Here is a 13,814-nt window from a genome sequence, read left to right as displayed (position 1 = left end):
AGGGACATGAGACTGGAAGAACCACAAGTCTGTTTTCTGGGATGCCACTTATATATCCCCTGTGGGAGTGGTCTTGAGCTTCTCTGGGGGAGGAGCTGTGTTTGATGGGCTTTGAAGGAGCAGGTTTGGGGAGGAGCTGTATGAGGTGGAGCTCCCACCCAAACATTCCAGACTCTTTGAGTATAGGGATGCCAGGGTGCCAGGGTGCCAGGGTGCCAGGGCTTGAGGTAGAGCTCCCATCCAAACATTCTAGACTGTTTGGGTATAGGGACGCTGGTTCAAGTCTGTCTACTTTCTGCAGACATGAGGCGATGTGGGGAAGAGGAGTCGGGAATTGGTGATCTCACATTCAGCAGTAGATGTCAGTGGAGGGGCATCTGGTTAATTGTCATCCTGGAGACCTCAGGCATCTGTTTTTTAAGGAAGCAAAGAAGGCAAGTTTCTAGGAAAAAATAGATCATTAACATCAGCCCTAGTTGTACTGTAAAGATGAATGTACAGTGCAGAAGAGCAGATAGACCCTTTATAGGGGCATCTGGAATACTGGAGGGTGGTGGGTCCCAGCTGCTGGACAGACCACATATCCTGAATAGGTGCTCATTTGAGCGTGGAGAGATGGTACCAGCATGGATGTTCCAGGAGTTTGGCAGCCGAGGGCGTGGTGAGAATCACAGTATAACACAGTATAATATCCTCTCCATCGGGGCTCAAGAAACTCAGGAGCTAGCTGTTTGATAAGTACTGTGTCCCCTGGGGAGAGCAGGGCAGGCTCAGGGGCAGTTGGGTCTGTTGGTGTTGAGGCTTGGAGATGACTCTCAGCTTGTGAAAGGAGAAGGGACCTCAGAAGAGAGAGGGAGGGGAGATACCCAGCCGGTGGGGGAGTTTAGGCCGGGAGGTGGTGATTGAGGAGGAAGGGCCTTCCGTAAAGGAGCTCAAAAGGGCTCAAGCCTGTAGGAGAACATGGGGTGGTCTGGAGGTGGGTAAGGGCAATGCGGAGAAGGGAGGGCCAAGATAACCTGAGTTCAATGGAGAGCTTGGTGAGCTGTTGTTTGGTGAATCCACTGGCCTTCTCAACCTTTCCTGAGGATAAAGGTGTCAACCACAGTTAGGAGGTAACAGAGTTCTTTAGGTGTGGGCATATGAATGAAGTCCACCTGCCAATCCTTGCCTGGTTGGTGTCCTCAAACCTTGTGCAGATGCTGACTAATCAAGAGGTCTCCTGTGAATGGACTTGTGAAATACTCAGGAGAGTGTGGGGGCCAAGGTGAGCGTGGCCCCAAAAAGGCTGAGCACATTGGGACCAAGCAGTAAGGTAAGCAGGTATGACTAGAAAAAGAGTGTGAGAAGAATCACCATGCAAGAACGCAGGGAAGTGTCAGGGTCTTAAGTAAGAAGGAAGGAATCCTGTCTACCTCCATGACAGAAATTGGTAAGAGAACTGTAGGACTTGAGTGAGATGTCAAAACAGAATAGGTAGCTCCCGTGTCCAAAAGAAAGTCAATGGGCTTACCCATTATGTGCTGCATCACCCTAGGCTTGGAGAGGGCAATGGGAGTCTAGGCCATGTGAGTTTTCCACCAGACTTAGGAGCTCTCAGTTGCCAGTGTTGGTGAGGCTGGACCTTCATGGCATGACATAGAGGACCAGCCTGCATGCGGGCATTCCGATTTCCAGTGCCCATGCTGTTGGCAGACAGGACATGGCCTCCTGGGCGGCTGGGGGCCAGGGCAATACTGTGACCAGTGGCCCTGCTTGCCGCATTTGAAGCAGGTTTTTGGCAGAGTTGACTTGGGCTGAGCTCCAGAGAGATGGAGCCTCATGGCCAACTTCCCTTGTACCCATTGTGGGGGACCCTGATGGCCTCAGAGCAGCTGCTAAGGCTTGGGCTTGGAGTGTATTCTGTTGCAGCCTTGTCTGTCAAGTTGACTCGGCTGCCATCCTCAAGCATTAAAAACTTTAAAAGCCATTTTCACCAATTCCTGTAGGGGAGCTTGGGGATCCTCCTCAGCCTTTTTTAATTTTTTGTAATATCTGACGCTGACTGAGAAATGAAATGGGTGGGAAGGCAGGAGTCTGGCAGGACCGAGTACAAGAAGAAACCGGGGAAGATTTGGGGGCGTTAGGCCAGTGTGTAGGTTGAGGCATTGGGAGATGGGGGAGCAGTGGGGGGAGGGGAGGACAGGAAGGAGGGTAAGGAGGAGGCATTTGGTCTTAGATTTTATCGCCCTGGGGAGAAAGTTATGTAGGTAGAGTTTGAGGGAAGTGGGGAAGGGAAGGGGAGCGGTCAGTGTCTCCAGCAGTGAATGGACCTGTACAGTGAGACATTGGCCCCTGTAGGGAGGGCAGGAACACAGAACCCCAAAACCGTGGACATAGGGCAGTTCTGTAACCCCGGTTTGAATAGATTTTGTAAAAGACGCCGCAGGCATTTGGGGAGCAGGCTTTGAATGGCAAGTGCTGTTTCTCAAGCCTATGCTGGGGACCTGAAGCCTAGCACAATGCATCCATTGTGGTAAATCTTGGGTCAAAAAAATAGGGAGGTGTGGGAAATTCCCTTCAACACAACGTCTTCTGGAGAAGGGGTCCCATGGAACAAAGGCAGCCCTTTACTCTGGAATGGGGTGGGGTGGAGCGGAGGCAGCCCTCCACACTGGAAAGGGTCAGGTGGAACGGAGGCATTCCTGTGCTCCAGAAGGGGTCAGGGGCCTGGCATGGCTGTGTCTCTGGCAAGACACTCCGAAAAATGAAGAGGCCCTGGGCCTCCTAGGCAATGACTTGAACAGGAAACTTACCTAACCAGGAGCTGATCTCAGTCTGACAGAGAGCAGGTGTTGGGGAGAGGGTGTTTTCCCACCAAGTGGCTCTGGGCCAGTGGGGAAAAATCCACCCCTCCTCTGTGGAACCTCCAGAAGGTAAGTTTTAGGCCCCCTGAAGGCCTCTTTGCTGTCTTGACAAATTCAATCAGACCCAATCAGGAAAAGTCCAGTTTTAATGGGAAAAGTGCTCCCAGGAGATTCCACGGTCCCCCACAGAGAGGAGAAGGGGACAAGACTGGAAGAACCACAAGTCTGTTTTCTGGCTACTTACATATCCCCTGTGGGAGTGGTCTTGTATTTGATGAATTCTGAAGGTGCAGGTTTGGGGAGGAGCTGTGTGATGTGGATCTCCCACCCAAACATTCCAGAATCTTTAGGTATAGGGATACCAGGGTGCCAGGGCTTGAGGTGGAGCTCCCATCCAAGCACGGGCAAGAGCAGTTTTTTGCCCAAATGGCTAATTTTGCCAAGAAGAAGATAAACTCCACATGGAGTGTCTTCGACGTCCCTCTTCCTTTTTGAAGTAAATCAGTGCTGCCAGGAGCAGATGTGTCTCACTGTCCAGAAGGTCTAAGTTTTTAAAACATTTAGATGCCATATTCTGTAGGTCTTTGAAGTCTTTGAAGATTACCTACTTAATTGAAATATATCCATGTATAGCTAGAAGACTAAGCTAACATGACTATAAATTTGATTATCATGGATGACTAATTATTAATCTGTATTTCGTAATCATCCATTATAATTTAAATGAGTTACATAAACATAATTCCTTGAGAGTAGAAATATGTATGCAGTATAACAAAATTAACTTTAAATTTGTATCAATAAACTAAAATCCCTAGCACTGTAAGACATTTCAAACAAGTTGTTGCTCTTTAAAAGTAGATTTAATAATTTACCCTTTTATCTTATTATATCTCTGTCCCCTTTTCTTCTTTAGAAAGATATTGACTATGACCAATTACAATTTGTAATCAATCTCTAAACAAAGACAAATAACCGTAATCCAGTTTTTGTGGATGTGGGCATAGTTTTCTAGGCTACTTCCTGCTGACAGGGGGCAGTGGTTGTCTTTTGGGGATCCTGAAAAATTCGAGATAATGGTCAAGTCCTGGGAAGACCAGCTATAACCTTTGTTGATAGATACCATCTGTTAAGATTCAGAAGGTCTCTCTTGATCAGATCTGATCCATCTTAAACTGGAACAAGTCCATAGCCTCTCATTTCCTGTGCAAAAGCAGAGCCTCCTTTCCAAAGCAACATAATCTTAGATCCAAATTTTGAAGTCAAGATACCTTTAAAATACATATATTAGTTTAACTTAGCAACCTTTATAATCAAATGTCTCTCTCCAGTTAAAAATACCAAAGACAATGCAATCCAGATTCTCTGTGTGATTTTTATCTTCATGTGGCTTATTTTTTATATTACTTTTACTTTCCCTTTAAAGACTTTATTTTTTAAATTATCTATTCCTTTATATAACCATCTATATTCCTTTTCCTCTCTCTTTTAAGCTTACATATATTTTTATACACATTGTAAACTGTTTAGAGGTTTATTCCATCTTAATCTCTTTTATTGTGAATCTATTGCTTTAAACTGAAGAGTGGTTAGAACAGAAGCAGCAGCCTTGGCTGATGACTCCTCCCACCTCAGTTTTTCAACATGGTGGTAGTACATTTACCACCAGCTCTGGGAGCCATGCTACTACCAACTCTCGGGAGCAGTGGTTCTATGCCTCCATTAAAACAGCGTGTAGCACAGAAACAATTTTTTTTGTCTGTACTAGCAAAAGCTAAATCTGCCATGCAGTGTGCTCTGCATGGCTTGGTCCTGAAGTCGCCAGCTCCCATCTTGCTCTGGACTTCCCTTTTGGAAAACTGGTGAGTACCCTTCCTTGCCCCAGACCCCATCCCTGGACACCAGCCACTCCAGGGAAGACCTGCCCAACTTGGCCCCAGGTTCTGGCCACCGGGCAGGTTCCCTGCTAGCCCCACCTGGAAGGATCCCCTTCTCCAAGACCCCTGGCAGACCCTGCAGTCTCCACGCCCTGCCCCCACTCCCATCTCCCTGAGCCCCAAGCCTCTTCCTGAGACTTAGAGGCTGGCCCCCAGCTACCATCTTGCTCCGGACTTCCCTTTTGGAAAACTGGTGAGTACCCTTTCTTGCCCCGCACCCCATCCCTGGGCACCAGCCACTCCAGGGAAGACCTGCCCAACTTGGCTCCAGGTTCTGGCCACCGGGCAGGTTCCCTGCTAGCCCCACCGGGAAGGATCCCCTTCTCCAAGACCCCTGGCAGGCCCTGCAGTCTCCACGCCCTGCCCCCACGCCCATCCGCCTGAGCCCCAAGCCTCTTCCTGAGACTTAGAGGCCGGCCCCCAGCTCCCATCTTGCTCCAGACTTCCCTTTTGGAAAACTGGTGAGTACCCTTCCTTGCCCCGGACCCCATCCCTGGGCACCAGCCACTCCAGGGAAGACCTGCCCAACTTGGCCCCAGGTTCTGGCCACCGGGCAGGTTCCCTGCTAGCCCCACCTGGAAGGATCCCCTTCTCCAAGACCCCTGGCAGACCCTGCAGTCTCCACGCCCTGCCCCCACTCCCATCTCCCTGAGCCCCAAGCCTCTTCCTGAGACTTAGAGGCTGGCCCCCAGCTCCCATCTTGCTCAGCACTTCCCTTTTGGAAAACTGGTGAGTGCCCTTCCTTGCCCCGCACCCCATCCCTGGGCACCAGCCACTCCAGGGAAGACCTGCCCAACTTGGCCCCAGGTTCTGGCCACCGGGCAAGTTCCCTGCTAGCCCCACCGGGAAGGATCCCCTTCTCCAAGACCCCTGGCAGGCCCTGCAGTCTCCACGCCCTGCCCCCACGCCCATCCGCCTGAGCCCCAAGCCTCTTCCTGAGACTTAGAGGCCGGCCCCCAGCTCCCATCTTGCTCTGGACTTCCCTTTTGGAAAACTGGTGAGTACCCTTCCTTGCCCCAGACCCCATCCCTGGGCACCAGCCACTCCAGGGAAGACCTACCCAACTTGGCCCCAGGTTCTGGCCACCGGGCAGGTTCCCTGCTAGCCCCACCGGGAAGGATCCCCTTCTCCAAGACCCCTGGCAGGCCCTGCAGTCTCCACGCCCTGCCCCACGCCCATCCGCCTGAGCCCCCAAGCCTCTTCCTGAGACTTAGAGGGCCGGCCCCCAGTTCCCATCTTGCTCCGGACTTCCCTTTTGGAACACTGGTCTGGCTGAACCAAGTGTGCGGATAAGGCCAGTAACGAACCACAAGGAGATGGGCAGACTTCAAGGCAGAAACATATACAACAAAATGAATAGCAATACAGCATCACCAGGCCCTAGCCCTCCTCCAACACCTAGACCTGAACATCAGAAATTGGAAGAAGCAGAAGAAAACAGCCTTATGAATGACATCATGAAGAAGCTAGAGGCTTGCGTAGAGGAAAAGACAAAAAAATGTGAAGAACGCTGTAAACAACTAGAGGAAAGGGCAAACAAATTAGAAGAAATCAATAAAGTCCTGGAAGAAAACAATAAAATACTGAGAGAAAATCAAGAAAAATCAATGAAACAAATGAAGGAAACAGTCCAAGACCTGAAAAGGGAAATAGAAAAAATGAAGAAGACACAAACAGAAGGAATGCTGGAAATAGAAAATCTGAGAAAACGATTGGGAACTTCAGATGCAAGTATAATCAACAGAATGCAAGAGATGGAAGAGAGGATCTCTAGCGTTGAAGATACAGTAGAAGAAATACATTCATCAGTCAAAGAAAACACTAAAGCCAACAAAGTCATGAACCAAAATGTCCAAGAAATTTGGGACACCATGAAAAGACCAAACTTAAGAATAATAGGGGTCGAAGAAGGAGAAGAATACCAACTCAAGGGCACAGAAAATATATTCAACAAGATCATAGAAGAAAACTTTCCCAACTTAAAGAAGGAAATGCCTATGAAGATACAAGAAGCTTATAGAACACCAAACAGACTAGACCCCCAAAAAAAGTCCCCTCGCCACATAATAGTTAAACAACTAAACGTACAGAATAAAGAAAGAATATTAAGAGCAGCAAAGGAAAAAGGCCAAGTGACATATAAAGGCAAACCCATCAGAATAACACCCGATTTCTCAATGGAGACTTTGAAAGCCAGAAGAACCTGGACAGATGTAATGCAGACACTAAGAGACCATGGATGTCAGCCTAGACTAATATACCCAGCAAAACTTTCAATCACCATAGATGGAGTGAACAAGACATTCCATGACAAAGCCAGATTTAAACAATACTTATCCACAAACCCAGCCCTACAGAAAGCACTAGAAGGAAAATTCCAACCTAAGGAAGTCAGATACACCCTTGAAAACACAGGCAACAGATAAAGCCACAGCAGTAAACCCCAATGTATAGAAGTACCCACACATCACCACCAAAAAATAACAGGAATGAACAATCACTGGTCATTAATTTCCCTCAATATCAATGGACTTAATTCACCTATAAAAAGACATAGGCTTACAGAATGGATACGAAAGCAGGACCCATCTTTCTGCTGCATACAAGAAACACATCTCAAATTCGAAGATAGACACTACCTAAAAATAAAAGGCTGGGAAAAGACTTTCCAATCAAACGGTCTTAAGAAACAAGCGGGTGTAGCCATCCTGATATCCAGCAAAATAGACTTCAAACTAAAATCAATCAAAAGAGATCAAGAAGGGCATTACATGGCTTGGAGAGACCTCTGTGTAACTCAGTGGGAATCCGCCATGCTGTAACTCAAGCCCGAATGCCATGAACCCACCATAATGTAGCTCATGGCTGCCCTGAGACACAACTAGGAAGCTGTTTTTAGCTCTGTTTTTATGTGTTTAGAAGCCTTTTTAAACTCTTTTAGGCCTTATGAAAATTTGAGAGCCCCACCTTGGTACACCAAATGTAGTCGGAAGTTTTCCTGTGTCCTGGCCAGCAAGCGGTTAGGACAAATCTCTTCCACTCTCATCCCCCAAGTAAACACACAGAGGCAGGCTTATATTAATTATAACTGCTTGTCCATTAGCTCAGGCTTATTACTGACTAGCTCTTACACTTAAATTCGCCCATAATTCTTATCTATGTTTAGCTCCAAGGCTTGTTACCTTTTCTCAGTTCTGTCTTGACATCTTGCTTCCTCTGTGTCTGGCTGGTGTCCCTTGACTCAGTCCTTCCTCTTCCCAGAATTCTTCTCATCTGCACACCCATACTATACTTCCTGCCTGGCTACTGGTCAGTCAGCACTTTATTTATCAACCAATCAGAGCAACACATATTCACAGCATACTAAACGATATCCCACAGCAAGGTTCAAATTTTATTAACTTTTGATTAAATTCTTTTTCTTCTTCAATTTGAGGGAACACATTTCACACTATTTATTCCCTGTGAACAAAGCACATACCCACACTCCAGCACACATGCACATGCAAGCACACACAGGAGTTTGTAGTTTTACATATTTTATCCAACCTTGAATCCTGGAGTACACTCATGCTCATACCATAATCCATGGTGTGTTCTCTGCTGGTGTTCAGTATTTTTAGTCTCCTTGGACACAAAGAAATTTTCCACCCAGCTTCATGATGGAATGAGCAGGGTCATGTTGTCTTCTTTTTTTTATTTTTTATTAAGAAATTTTTTATTCATTTTTGCATACCAATGACAGAGCCTTCTCTCATTCCTACTCCCTCCTCCCCCAGCCATTTCCCCCAACCCACCCCTCATCCCCTCCTACAAAAATGTAAGGCCTCCCGTGGGGAGTTACCAAAGCCTGATACATTCAGTTTAGGCTGGTCCAAGCCCCTCCCCCTGCATTAAGGCTGTGCAAGGTATCCTACCATAGGTAATGGGCACCAGAAAGCAAGCTCATTTATCAGGGATAGATCCTGATCCTACTTCCAGGGGCCCCTTAAACAGACCAAGCTACAAAACTGTTTTGCTTATGCAGAGGGCCTAGTCTAGTCCCATGGAGGCTCCACAGGTGTTGATCTAAAGTTTATGAGTTCCCACTAGCTTGGTTCAGTTATCTCTGTAGATTTTCCCATCGCGATCTTGATGCCCCTACCTCATAGAATCCCTCTTTCCTTCTTTGACTGGACTCCTAGAGCTCTGCTTGGTGCTTGGCTGTGGATCTCTGCATCTACTTCTATCAGTTACTTGATGAAGGCTCTATGATGAGAGTTAGGGTATTCACCAATCTTATTACCGGAGTAGGCCAGCTCAGGTACCCACTCCACTATTGCCAGTAGTCTAAGCTGGGATCATCCTTGTGGATTGCTGGGAACTTCCCTAGCATCAAGTTTCTCCCTATTTCCATGATGTCTCCCTCTATCAAGATATCTCTTTCATTGCTTGATCACTCCTTCCAAAGACACCATCAGGCCTGGCAGAGAAGACTTTATAGAGAGCTGTGTGAGAGAGAAGAAGGGTGTTCAAATAGCTTCCTAAATTTTGCTCAGCTTTCTCACCATGGCCGGCCTCTGAGGACTTGTGTTTTTGTATCTCTTATCTCTTGCCTACTCCCATCACCCTGCTGTTCAAACTTTCTCCCTCCATGAATCCAAATCGTATCATGGTCAACACCTTCTGGAATCCCCTGTAGTTCCTGAGTCAAGTCTGGATTTCTGAGTAGACCTGCTGGACTCTTCTTCTATTATAGAATGTGCATCAGTTCACTGTGGGCAGAGAGAGAGAGAGAGAGAGAGAGAGAGAGAGAGAGAGAGAGAGAGAGAGAGAGAGACCTTTTTGGACTCTACCAGATGATCCCAGAGCCAAAGGAGAAATCCTACTGAGAAGACACAGGCTAAGCTTTTGTCAGAGAACATAGAGTATTAGTTTCTCCATCTTTGTACATCAGAGAGATCCTGGACTATCAGTCCCTGGAAGGGTCTAGGACAGATCATTTCTTGGCCACTATTGATGAATCCCTGGATAACCCTCTTGGGAAGATGGGCAGTGGGTAAATTCTCACCCTACATCTGCCCCCCTCCCATCCTCTGATGCAGGTCACCCCTTATCTCAGACTCTGCCAAAGGAGAACTCAGTTCCATTTACTCATGTTTCATCTGTGGCTCTCCTCCATACATAGCTATTGGAAAGACCTTCAGGTCTTCACATAATTGGTTCAGTCTTGGTACTTCCTAACCTATGACTTGGGTCTACAAGTGTTACTGGGCAGTAACCATAAGTGCAGTTTTATTTTTGTCTACTGGATAGTTCTAAGATCTTTTCCATATGGGTCTTATGACAAACAGTTATCATGCAAATTTAGATGCTGTGGCTACAAAAATAGTCCCCATATGTGTTTTAAGCCCAATGAACCTCTGGAAATACACATCTTAGATATGTTTATAGGTGTTACAGCTCTGAACAGAAAGGTATCTTGGCCATTGGGGCCAGGTTATACCTGTAAGAGTTACAGCTCTGAAGACAAAACCATCCTGGCCATCATAAGCCAGAAGACACCTATACCTCTGAAGGGAAAGGTATCCTGGCCATCAGAAGCCAGGCAGTACCTATACCTCTGAGGGAAAAGATATCCTGGCCTTCAGAAGCCAGGTGATACAGCTCTGAAGGGAAATGTATCCTGCTGTCAGAAGCCAGGCAATACCTGCAGCTCTGTTCTAGTAGGGGATGTTTTCCCAACAGGAATGTGGCAGTACTGCTCCTCTCCAGGAGCGCCAATACTTCTTTACTCCACTCTGCAAGGGAGTTTCCCTGCAGAAATGCAGCAGTTCTGCTCCTGCTCTGGGGAAATTTGTTACTTCTCTGGCCTGCTTAACTAACTTGAAAACGGTTGTCACCCAAACCTCATTCAAGACATTTATTGGGAGGGAGGAATCCATGGGAGTGGCTGCTTCTGACAGGATGGAAAAAGACAGCTTCAACCTGAACAGGCACAGGGCCTAAATAGGTTTCCTCAGGGGTGGAGTTTTCCCAGACTGAAGATGTTTAGGGTGGAAATTGGTCAGATTTCAATCCCCCAAGTTTGGACAAGCTCAAGGATTGGCTGGATTTCAAGCTCAGGGATTGGTTTGTTTTACTGCCCAGGGATTGGTCAGTTTAAGTGCTGAATTGGTCAGGGGAAGAATGTATTCCTCTGAGTGTGTTGGTCATATTATATATAACATATAAGGTATGTTAGTCCCAGCATTGACATGATCATGTTTTGAGAACCATGAGCACTGCTCTCTGGGGAGTCCCAAGCAGGAGGGTACTGAAAGAAACTTCTGGCTCTTAAGCAAGAGTTTTGGATTGTTAAAGACCTAGAGGACATGATGGGAGGGAGAGACATATGTCAGGAACAAGCGATCTTCTTCCTTCCATAGCATGTTCTGAAGTAGGTGAAGGCAAAGGTAAATCCAGATACTCCCACAATCAGAACCTACTCTGACCCCAGTGTCTCCTTCCCTGATCTGAGGGGATCAAATCTCTCCAATGTTGGAGAGGTGGTTGCTCCTTCTGTCTTAGAATCTCTGCATGTGTGTCCTTCATTTCTTCAACCCGTTCATTTAGACAGCACTTGGCTTCCTAGGACAACTAGTTATCTTCCTGGTCGTGAAGATGCTTTTGTGAAGACACAGGCTGATGCTTTCCCAGGGCTAATAAGCAGCGAAGACACCCGGATCACATCACTACAGTTCATGTGGAGAAAAGCCCTTTCTTCCAGAACTCTTTTTAGTGCAAGAATTGTTCCTTCATTCGAATACCTACGTAGTGATTATTACCACTCAGAACATGTCACATCTACTTAGTCCCAGGCCAGAGAGTGACTGGTGTCACCAACTGGTTCCTTCCCTGGACTGAAGAAGAAATATGTGCAAAGGTGCAAATGGTGGACAAAACAATGGCTGCATTCTCCACATGAGGGAGCTATGTAGAAGGGGAAATTCAGTGTCTCTAACAGTGGAAGTCAAGTGAGTCAAGGGCTGAGGCTGCATTGAAGATGGGTGGGATCCAGGCCTCACCAGAGGATAGGACACATTTCAGAGTTCTTACCCATCACGGAGGACTATCTGTTGTTTTGTAATGTGAAAATCTCACAGGGTGCTGTGCAATGGATATGATCTGTTTTTTCACCTTTAATAGTCAAATGATTAGGCAAAGGAATATTTGACCCTGTTGCTGCTCCAGGGAGTCGATTGTTATGGAAAGCTGATGGTAGAGGGAACCAATTTGCACTAAATTGTGTTAAATCTCCAGTAGTAACCTGAACCCAGACAACATATACATCAGTGTAGTTAGTTTCATGTGAGTTTCCAGTTTGCTCCTAACAAGGACCTGAGCTCATTTTTCTATATCCATTCAATAGAAAACATTTCTTTGTCAATATCAGTGTTCACAGCCTGCAGTGGTATTTCCTAGTTTCTTATTGTCCAATGAAAGCAAGTGTGAGAGGTACAGGTATTTTAGTGATAGAGGGGTCATATTTGTAGCTAGAGTTTTCCTGCCTGGCCCACAGTCAGGACAAATCTCTCTCACCTGAGCGGTCCCACAGCCGCTCAGACCCGACCAAGTAAACACAGAGACTTATATTGGTTACAAGCTGTATGGCCATGGCAGGCTTCTTGCTAACTGTTCTTACAGCTTAAATTAACCCATTTCTATAAATCTATACCTTACCACATGGTTTGTGGCTTACCGGCATCTTCACATGCTGTTTGTTATCGTGGTGATTGGCAGTGTCTCTCTGACTCAGCCTTCCATTTCCCAGCTTTATTCTCCTCCTTGTCCCGCCTATACTTCCTGCCTAGCCACTGGCCAATCAGTGATTTATTTATTAACCAATCAGAGCAAAACACTTGACATACAGACCATCCCACAGCACATATTGCTCTTTCTCTCACTCTGTCTCTCTCTCCCCCTCCCCCGTGTGTGTGTGTATGTGTGTGTGTGTGTGTGTGTGTGTGTGTGTGTGTGTGTGTGTGCATGCACACGTGTGTGTGCATGTTTGTATGTGCATAAGATGCATCTTGTGTCCTTAACTGAATTTGCCTTGTTGGAAAATGTTTGCTGGGTGAGAGATTGGCTCTGCTTGTTGTGAACATCAGCAAGGCCTTCTGAGATATTGCAGGAAGGTGATCCTTTATGAAAGATTCAGCATTGATGAGGGTAGGAACCAGAGTAAAATGCTTAAAGATGGGCTGAGTTGTTTAAAGGATTCGATGAAGTGGGGACAGGAGCCTGGATTGGTGCTGAAGGTGGATGGATCAAGAAGATATACAGTTATCTTGAGTCTTTACAGAACTGGAGCTGTGCTGATGTCCAGGAGACAGTAGCAGAAACAGTTAAGGTTGGGGCTGTTTGAGGTTAGTATCAGAATGAGAATAGAAGGATGGAGAAGCTGAGGAAGGACCTTTACTGCAGAGGTTGATTGGAGTATCAAACATGGCCATCACAGATAGTGACAGAGAAGATACAGAAAGAGTTATGCAAGCCTTAGAAGACTCATTGGGGAAGCTGACTTCCCTCTTTGCCAGGGCTTGTGTTTTGTAACTGATAAGTTTCTTATTCCTCTAACTTCTTCATTTCTGTCACAGGAAGCCCCTCCTACTACTTCCTTTTCTTCAAAACCTCCTCACTGGGTTTTTCTCTCTATTTGTTTTCAATCTGGGCCACAGTTTCTGATACAACACTGCAAATCTTTTCTCAGTTCCCACAGCACTAATGCTCAGGGGAGCATATTCACTGGCTGCTCTGTAATGTGCAGGAATATCATTTGCAGACTTTCAAACTGGACCTGGTAATAATCTCCCTCTCCTATTCTTTGGTGCATAATGAGGGCAATGACCTCTCTTTCAGGGTTAGTGTGAGAATCAGGTAGTCCTGTGACATGGAAGGGTTCATATACAGATTCTTATTTCTGAGGGTATGAATTGGAGTGGGAGAGTGGAATGATTAGTTTTTTGTCATCTTGAAGTAGACTAAAGTCACTTGGGAAATCAAGAACCTCACT

This window comes from Peromyscus californicus, unplaced genomic scaffold (assembly GCF_007827085.1).
Source record: "Peromyscus californicus insignis strain IS unplaced genomic scaffold, ASM782708v3 Scaffold_4__1_contigs__length_199733344, whole genome shotgun sequence".
Lineage (NCBI taxonomy): Eukaryota > Metazoa > Chordata > Mammalia > Rodentia > Cricetidae > Peromyscus > Peromyscus californicus.
Note: the sequence above shows the minus strand (reverse complement) of the source record.